We start from the raw sequence: 9,901 nt of genomic DNA on the forward strand, positions 1-9,901 counted from the left end.
TATTGTTTACATCGTTTTCTTTGAAGTAGTTTTGGAGGGTTTTTGTGAGACTCTCTCTAATTTGTTTGTTTGTAGTTAGGATGGGACTGAAGGACCAGGATGGGGTGGTTTGTGTTCCTTCTCCTATTTTAACAGTGACTTCTACTGGGGCGTGATCTGTGATTTTAATGTTACCTATGTTTGTTGATTCTACTGAGGGAATCAGACCCTGTGTGAGTAGAATGCTGTCCAGTCTGGACACTGTATCATGGCGTCCCGATTGGAATGTATGGCTGATGTCTCCCGGGTTTTGCTCACCCCAAATGTCATAGAGACCCCTGTTTTTTAGCATTTTTAGTAACTTGTAAGAGTTCCTGGTTGTTGGGGGTTTCCTTCGGAGGAAGGTTGCCCATGGGGTTGTGGGGTGGATATCTTTCAGGGATATACCTTTCATATTTAGATTGAGGTCCCCTCCTAGGATTGCTTCCCCTTCAGAGAAGGAGAGGAATTTGTTTAGTGTTTTCTGGAAGAATTCTAGTTGTTTCGTGTTTGGGGCATATATGGAGCCGATTGTCAGTTTGATTTTGCCATCTAGTGTCCCTTTAGCGAAAATGAATCTGCCTTTTTTGTCCTTGAGGACTGTTGTGGCAGTGAAGTTCAGGTCCCTACTGAGTATTATGGCTACACCACGGGCTTTCCCTGAGCCTTGTGCGACCCACTGTTGACTAAAGCGGGGGTCGCTCAGGAGTTTGCTGCCTTTGGGTGGATTGTGTATTTCTTGTAGGAAGGTGATGTGTGGTTTCATGGTGTTTATGTATGAGGTGATGCGTTTTCTTTTGATGGGGTTTCCCAGCCCCCTCACGTTTAATGTAATTGCTTTTAGGTTAGCCATTTTGTTTATCTATTATGTGGGGCGATTCCATGCCAACCCGTTCGGGTTGTCTTGTGTCTCTCTCTTCGTGTTGTTTAAAGAACCAGTGGGGTTGCGCTGACCTAGGGTGTGGTGGATGGGGGGCTAGTAGGATTAGAGTGAGATTTGGGTTAAAGAGTAGGGGGTAAGTTGTAGGGAGTTTCCTATATGTAGTCATATAGGTGTTTGTTTGGGGTATTTTGGGCCATCTGGCATTTAGCCAGTTGGTCCTAGGTCTCAGCTGGTGTGGAAGGCCGTGTTCAAGGACAGGCCGTCCCCCCTGTTGTCTGCGATAGGGGGTGATCAGCGAGACAGTGTGAAGTGACTTTGTAACGTCGCTGTCAGGTATAAGGTTTGTAAGCAGTGTTGCCAGTATTATGAGCAACATTGTTGGTGTGTTGGGGTGGGGATGTGGGTGCTGGTACGCTCTGGTGCCACCATAGTGCTGGTTGGGTATCAGATTTTAGCCTGATTGTGGGTTGTGTTATTAAGGTTGGAGTTGTTTTTCCTTAGTATGGAGTATGAGGATGTTGAAGGTGTGGGTGATGGGGAATGTGGTTGAGGTCGTATGGACTGGTGTTGGGGTGGGGATTTCTGTGGGGGTGCGGGGCTGGGGGGGGTGTTGATGGTGTTAACTAAATCTATGTTTTGGGGGGGAGGGGGGAAAAAGGGGGGGGAAATCACCAGTCCTTCAGTTTGTGGTTTTTTCCTGGTTGCTTCTTTCAGCCGGGGTTGTTGTTGTTGTAGGGTTGTCCATCTGCGATGAGTTGGTTTGGTTGATCTTGGTCTGGTTTCTTGTGTCGTATGGTCGGCGGGACGGTTCTGAGCATGATGCTTGCTTGTATTGGTTTGCGTTGTTGCGCCGCTTCTGTTGTATCTTTTTCTTCTGTACCATTGTCCAGTTGTTTGCTGTTGTTTCCTCATGGTTGGGGCTGTCGCTTGGTGGGTTTGTCGGTTTCCATTCCGGCGGGAGGTCGAGTTCAAGGTTCTTTAGTAGTTGCAGGGCCTCGGGTATGTTGGTAGCCATGTGTTGTGTTGTGTTCGTTGTTACAATGAGGCGGAAGGGGAAGCCCCATCGGTATTTGATCCCTGCTTGTTGGAGACGCTGGGTGCATGGGCGCAGGCTTTTCCTCCGGTTTAGGGTATCCTGCGATAGGTCCTGTAAGGCCAGAATGGGGGTTTCTCCATATCGAAGGTTGCTTGAGTTTCTGAGTTGATGCCATATTTCTTCCTTCTTTCGGTAGCGTGTGAAACATACAATGATGTCTCTTGGGGGGGCGCTGGGTTTTGGCATAGGTTTTAGGGCTCTGTGAGCCCTCTCCAAGTCCTCTGCCTCAAGTTTCAGGCTTGGGATTGTGTTTTTCAGCCAGCGTATAATTAGGTCCGCTGGGCTTTTCTCCTCTGTTTTTTCAGGAAAGTTGCGGAAGCGGATGTTACAACGTCTATTGCGGTCTTCAAGGTCGGCTTGCTTAATTTTCATCTCGTTGTGTTCTGCTTCCATTTGGTTTACCAGTTCGTCCAGTTTCTTGTTCACACGTGCGTTCTCCTCCCGGTATTGTTCTATTATTCTTTCTTGCATTTGGTTCTTGTTCTCTAGAGCTTCCACTTTGGAGGTTAGATTGTTGATTAGTACCTGCATGGGAGCCATTGTGGCCTTCAGTGCTTCTTCTAATCGTGCTTCCATTTCCCTCAGATCTCGTTTCGTTATTGGGTGGTCATCATCTTGAAGGGGAGCTACCATCTTAGCATTGTTTGCCATCTCCCTGGTTGGTGTCATCTCGGTCTCCCTGATGGTTTTGGTTTGAGGTTGGCTTGGCGTCCTCTTGGGGTTGGGCGTGTGATGGTTAGGAGTTGTGGCAGTGGTGATTCCTGGGTATTGTTGGGTTGCTGAGCTGATCAGGCTTTGTTGGCTGGTGGCTTTTACAGAGCGTTTCGATTAGGTGGTCATTTGTGTCACTTCTAGCCTGTGTTTTAAGAACTTCTCTAGGGCTTCTGTAGATGCCTCAGCGGTGCCGCCGAGGCGGGGGGGGGGCAGGTAAGCAGAGATGGGTAGACTAATGGACAGACAGTTCATATAAAGGGAAGGGGGTTAGCAGGTAGAGATGCAAGAGATTAGAGGGTATATGTTTAATTTTCCTCCATTTTTAATTACTTTCCCACAAGCAAAAAATAACAACAATAACCAGGGGGAAATATTATTCTTAAGAAAAACAAATCAAACAAAACCATGCAGTTATTTTTTGTTCTCCAAATGGGTATATGGAGGAAATTTTTGTTTTAAAAGAGAGTGGTGGTCGTAGCTGGGGGCGAAAGATTCCCCCCTCAGGAGCAGGCGAACAAGAGCTTTAAAAAGAGAAAGAAAAGAAGAATAATTGTATGGCTCTGCTCTGTCTTTTAAAAAATAATAATAATATGTCCCCCCAACCACCGCCACCACTCTCCGTCTGCAGAAAAGCAACCAAAAATGTACGGGTAAAAGATAAAAATGAGAATTAAAGGTAAAAAAAAAAAAAAGGGGGGGGGTGTCTTTAAATAGAGCTTTTTATTTATTTATTTATTTATTTTTAATGAGTAAAGTATAGGTAAAAGAGGGTAGGTAAAAGAGAGTGGAAAGTCTGGGGCGGAGTGGCAGTCCCAGGAAATGGCCTGTGATGGTTCAGGGCTGTTTTCTGGATACTGCCATTTTAAATCTTAAGAGGGGGGTTTGAGGTGGAAATAAAATGAGGTTTAAATTGAGGATGTGTGTGTGGAAAAGTGTGTCTTTAAATAGTGAGTAGAAAAGATAGAAATAAAAGTAAAGATTCAAATAAAGGGTGGCTGCAGCAGCAGTGGCCCCTCTTTTAAAAAGAAAAGTGGTAAAAGTAGGTATATGGGGGGGGAGGGATAAGAAAGATGTATATATATATTTTCTTTAAAGGGAGGGAGGGAGGGGGAGGAAGGGGTTAAAAAAAAGGGGGTGTTAAAAAAAAAAAAAAAAAAAGGGGGGGGGGGAAGGTTGTTTTTTCTTTTCTGTGGTCTCCTTTGTTATGCAGCTTCTCTGTGTTCTCCTTGCCGCTGGAGCTCCCGGTAGGGCTCAGCCACGTGCGTTGTGTTTTTTTTCCCTTCCTCCCCGAAGCCTATTTTGCCTTCACCGTGCTCACCTACCTCTCCTCTGCTTTCCCGTCGGCAGAGATGGGGGCAGCAACGGTAAATTTGGGGCTCCTTTTTCTTTCTTTCTTCTTCTTCCTCTCTCCCTTTCTTTCTCCCTCTTTGCGTTAGTTCCACTGTCCTCCGGGTTTTGGAGCTCCTCTCGGCTGTTGGGGGGGGGGGTCGGGTGCCTTTCCGGCTCAATCAAGGTCGTGGGGGGGTGTTTTGGCTCCTTTGATAGATGCCCGGGCACCCCCAATTCCTCTCCGTTGGCAGTGCTGGCAGCAGCAGTTCTGGGGGGTCCGGGAATCGGTCACCAGAGCCTTTTACTCTGGCTGGCTTCAGGAGCTCTTTTCTTCTGCTGCTGCCGCCATGCTGCCTCGCCGGAAGTCCAGGGCTCATCCTTCTCCTTTCAGCCTCTTGTTGTAAGACTGAAGGAAGGTTTCCTTGCTCTGGGGGAGCAGTCGCTGCTGCGACATTGTGGTGGCAAGGAGACAATCTTAAGTGTTATAGAAAAAAACGCTCCTTTTCCCTTATGGGGTATCCAAGAGCCCGTATAGAGTCCTTGAGTAGGTTCCCTGAACAATGGTGTGCAAGCCCTTATATAGATTTTTGAAATTGCCCATCCTGTAGCTCAAGACCACCCCCCTCCCAAACATCATACATACATCACAAGGAGGCGGTCTACAACAGAAATCCTGTTTATCAAGATAGCTGACAATCATCACTGATTGCTCCACCTGGGCAGCCCAGCCATGCCTTTTGAGATGCTAAATGCTTAGTTCTTGAATCCAGGTCACAAGCTCACCCAATTCATACACAAATACACCCTTAAGATAGGATTTTAGTAAAGAGACAATAAGGAGGCTTTTCCATTTCCTTCCTCACTGCAGAGGAATATTTGAGGTCACTGGCAGAGTCAAAATGGCTTCAGGATTGCTCTCCTGTACTATTACAGACACATGGTTTATATACTTATGTGTTTGCCTTGTACATTTATGAATATTTATTTTATATTTGGGACCTTTGAATTCGTTTAACATTCGCTTACTCAATACATGTAATCCTCTTGAAGACAGGCTGCCATTTTTCCTTTTACTCTTGCGAATAAGTCCTCCTTCATTGGCTACGTCCAATCCATGGGGCGGGGAAAAGGAAAAGGAAAAAAAAGAAAGATGGCCAGTAAACAGGAGTGAAAAGGATTGGGAACACCATGCAGGTGTTAAAATTGTAGAATTGAAAGGGACCCTGAGGACCATCTAGCCCAAGCCCTGCATTGCAGGAATATGCAGCTGTCCCATACAAGGATCGAACCTGCAACCTTGGCATTTATCAGCACCATGCTCTAGCCAGCTAAGATATCCAGTCTTATGCTACTCAAAAAATAATAATTGATTTTTAGGGTGTGAGACCCCAGAAGCAGAGACTGGTCTTTTAGCTCTTCATACTTGGGATTCTTAAAAAGCAGAGACATCACCTTGCCAACAAAGGTCCGTATAGTTAAAGCTATGGTTTTCCCAGTAGTGATGTATGGAAGTGAGAGCTGGACCATAAAAAAGGCTGATCGCCGAAGAATTGATGCTTTTGAATTATGGTGCTGGAGGAGACTCTTGAGAGTCCCAGCAACTGCAAGAAGATCAAACCGATCCATTCTGAAGGAAATCAGCCCTGAGTGCTCACTGGAAGGACAGATCCTGAAGCTGAGACTCCAGTATTTTGGCCACCTCATGAGAAGAGAAGACTCCCTGGAAAAGACCCTGATGTTGGGAAAGATGAAGGGCACAAGGAGAAGGGGACGACAGAGGACGAGATGGTTGGACAGTGTTCTCAAAGCTACGAACATGAGTTTGACCAAACTGCAGGAGGCAGTGGAAGACAGGATTGCCTGGCATGCTCTGGTCCATGGGGTCACGAAGAGTCGGACACGACTAAATGACTAAAGGATTGGTTTTCCCCTTGGGTGTTGGTACTGTCAGAACCCCAAGGAAATGCTGTCTGGGTTTTGGTGTTGGGTTTACTGGTTTACATACCTGGTGGGGTGTGTTGGAATTTTGATAATCTGTACTTCTTTCCAGTCAAGCTGGATTCTGGCACATAAGAAATAAAGACATCATCCGGAGTGGACTTTAGGGCAGAAGTCTAAACCCCCTTGCAGGAGAGCAAGCAGGAGTGGCCCCCAGACATTGCAGGGCTGAAGTACCACAAGTAAAGTTATACACATTATAATATAAATTTTGGGGTTCCGCTAAGACCAGGTGTTGCCTAAAGCATTACCAATTAGTAGCAGACTAAGGTCAGGAGAACATGACTGAATACCTTTTATCTCCCTGCTTTCTCCTGACAGGCTGCTGAGATAGTAAGAGTGCAGTGCCTCTTATCTCCTGGTTCCTTTGAAATGAAAAGTAAAAACAAAACAAATGGAGAGTGTCATACAGGCTCTTTTGACCACTTTACATTTCCAGCAAGGAGAGAGCAAAAAAACCCCCACCTATCAGCCTCTGTAGATGTTATGCCCTGATCTTAAGTGAGTCAAAATGAAGGATAAATAAAATAAGAAAATTCTCCAGTAGCACCTTTGTTGTTGTTGTTGTTTAGTCGTTTAGTCGTGTCCGACTCTTCGTGACCCCCTGGACCAGAGCACGCCAGGCACCTCTGTCCTCCACTACTTCCCGCAGTTTGGTCAAACTCATGCTGGTAGCTTTGAGAACACTGTCCAACCATCTCGTCCTCTGTCGTCCCCTTCTCCTTGTGCCCTCCATCTTTCCCAGCATCAGTGTCTTCTCCAGGGAGTCTTCTCTTCTCATGAGGTGGCCAAAGTACTGGAGCCTCAGCTTCACGATCTGTCCTTCCAGTGAGCACTCAGGGCTGATTTCCTTAAGAATGGATGCATTTGATCTTCTTGAGAGTCCCAAGGACTGCAAGAAGATCAAATGCATCCATTCTTAAGGAAATCACCTTAGAGACCAGCTAAGTTTGTTACGGGTATAAGCTTTCATTGTGCATGCACACTTCTTCAGATACACTGAATGAAGGATGTTTCAGATTGTTGCTATTCTGCAGATCAATCACATACAGACCAGTTAGTTAATTAAAGTGGATTTTTCGCTGGTGTGCAACAAACCTCCTTTCAGTCCCCCCCCCTTTTGCATGCAGGATGTCCCAGTTTCAATCCCCACCATCTCCAGGTAGATCTGGGAATGTCGCCTGGCTGAAGCCGTGGAGAAGCCGCTGCCAGTCAGTGTAGACAGTACTGAGCTGGAATAATAGAATCGTAGAGTTGGAAGGGACCCCAAGGGTTATCTAGTCCAACCCACTTCAATGCAGGAATCTCAGCTAAAGCATCCATGACAGATGGCCACCCAACCTCTGCTTGGAAACCTCCAAGGAAGGCGAGTCCACCACCTTCCAAGGAAGTCTGTTCCATTGCTGAACAGCTCTTGCTGTCTGAAAGTTCTTCCTGATGTTTAGTTAAAGTCTCCTCTCTTGTAACTTGAAGCCATTGGCTTGAGTTCCTACCCTCCAGAGCAGGAGAAAACAAGGTTGCTCCAACTTCCATGTGAGAGCTGTGATAGGAATTTTGAGGTATTAGATATATGTTAAATGTTCATAAGTGTACCAACCAAGCACGTACATAGATCAGCACAGGAAGACTAACCTGAAACCATTTTTGATTCCCAAACTGAAATGAAACCATTTTGATTCCCAAACTGAGCAAATGTTTTCTCTGCAAGGTCAAAGGAAGATGAAAAAGCCTCCCCATTGTCTTTTCCTTCACAAATCCTGTCTTAAGGGTATGTCTGTGTTTGAATAGGGTGAACCTGTGACCTGACTCAGGAACTAAGTATTTATTATTACAAAAGACTGGACAGGCTCCCCAGGGTATCCAATCAAGTAAGCAGGCAGTCCAATCAAGTGACCATTAAACAGGTAACCTGTCAGACGAGATAAACAAGTCACTCAGATATCTGTTTTAGACCACCTTTTCTGTGATGTAGGTATGATGTATCTGGGGGGGTGGTCTTGAGCTCCAGGGCAGGGAATTTAAATTGTCTATATAAGGCCTTGCGTGCCATTGTTCTGGGTTCCTCCTCCTTTCCTGCATGTGAGGGGAGCACCCTGTTGCAACAGATCAATAAAGATCAGGCTTACTAGCTGCTTTGCTTCTCAAAATTCTCTGGTTGGCCTCTGTTATTTTCTCCTACCAATAGGGAACCTACGTAAGGACTCTATATGGGCTCTTGGATACCCCATAAGGGTAAAAGGGCAGGTTTTGTTTACAACACAGCCCTTAAGATATTTGTAAATGGCTGTCATATCTCCTCTCAGTATCCTCTTTTCCAGGCTAAACATACCCAGTTCCTTCAAGCATTCCTCGCAAGGCTAGATGGACCAGTGCTCTGACTCAATATAAGGCAGCTTCCTATATTATTATTTGTATCAGCCATTCATCTGGAACCATGAAGACTGGAATCTTACTTTATTTTAGGAGAAGGACCCTAACTCAGCAGAAGAGCAACTGTCCTGCATGCAGAAAGTTCCAGGCTCAGTCTCCGGCATCTCCATGTAGGCCTGGGAAAAGATTTCAGTCTGCAATGCTGGAGAACCACTGCTGTTCAAGTCTAATACCGAGCTGAGAGGACCAATCCTCTGGCTTGCTATAAGGCAGCTTCCCATGCGTAGCTTCATGGCTTGTTAAAAGAGAAGTTGGTGTCTCTGGTTGGAATCGTTCCAGCTCCCAGGAGCGAGAGGATCTCCCCGTCTTGCTGAGCTTGTTTTCCGGTGACTGCCTTCCGACTGAAGCCAGCTAGCAAGCGCATTTAGATGTGCTAATAGGACGCTCTTGGGGGTTGCAATGTAATCAAGTTGGTGTCCGTAATTGCATTAACTAGCCTGAGCTAATTGGACAAGCCCCTAGTTGGTGATGATGTAGGAGTGACTCAACCTGGGTTTCCATTTCTTAAGTGGAGAGCTTGCACTGCAGCTAGGAGAGTGCAGAACAGCACCGACTGTTTCCAGTCCCCTGTATAAAATCTTTACATTTTTGTGTCAATGATCAAAATGTTCTGACAGCCCTCCCTTAAGTCCTCTTCTTTCACCTGTCAGTTCTTCCTGGGTCTTGTTTCAGCCTGTTGCCCCTTTCCTATACAACGTTTGACAATCTGCTGGGGGGTCAATCACACAAGCTTAACTGCTATTTTCTAGCCCTTGTGGCAAGATTATGCTTGCCAGGCAACACTGAGTGCAGTATTTGCTGGGAGATGGAGGGACAGCTCTCCCAATGATGGGCTTCAGCCAACATCTGATATAGCCCTTTACCACTCTGACTTTTTAAGTGGAGAGATCAAAATTGCTTTGTTGGAAGACTCCAGCCTTAACCCTTTTCAGTTCGCCCCAGACCACACACCCTCTTGCTAAATTGCACCCCTCACCAGCTCTCCACCACACCTTGAACGATTTAGCATGACTGGAATATGGTATAATAATTCCAAGGGGCCATAAATAAAACGAATGTTCAGAAGTGCACACAAAAACCACATGCCTGAAATAGTACAGGAGAGCAACCCTGAAGCCATCTTGACTCTTCATGACCCCAAATATTTATTCTGCAGAAGGAAGTATCTTGGAAAAATCTCTCCAAATGGTTCTTTTCACTTACAAATCCTGTTTTAAGGGCATATTTTGTGTGTGAATAGGGTAGTCCTATGACCTGGATTCAAAAACTAAGGTATTAACATTTCAAAAGAATGGCCCAGACTGCCCAGTAATGCAATCTGTGACCATTATCAAGTATCTTGACAGGAGATAAGCCACTCTCTTAAATGTCTCTTTCTGTGATATATGCATGATGCTTTAGGGTGGTCTTTGGCTAAGGGGTTGGGCAATTTC

This window comes from Podarcis muralis, chromosome 16, assembly GCF_964188315.1.
Source record: "Podarcis muralis chromosome 16, rPodMur119.hap1.1, whole genome shotgun sequence".
Classification (NCBI taxonomy): Eukaryota; Metazoa; Chordata; class Lepidosauria; order Squamata; family Lacertidae; genus Podarcis; species Podarcis muralis.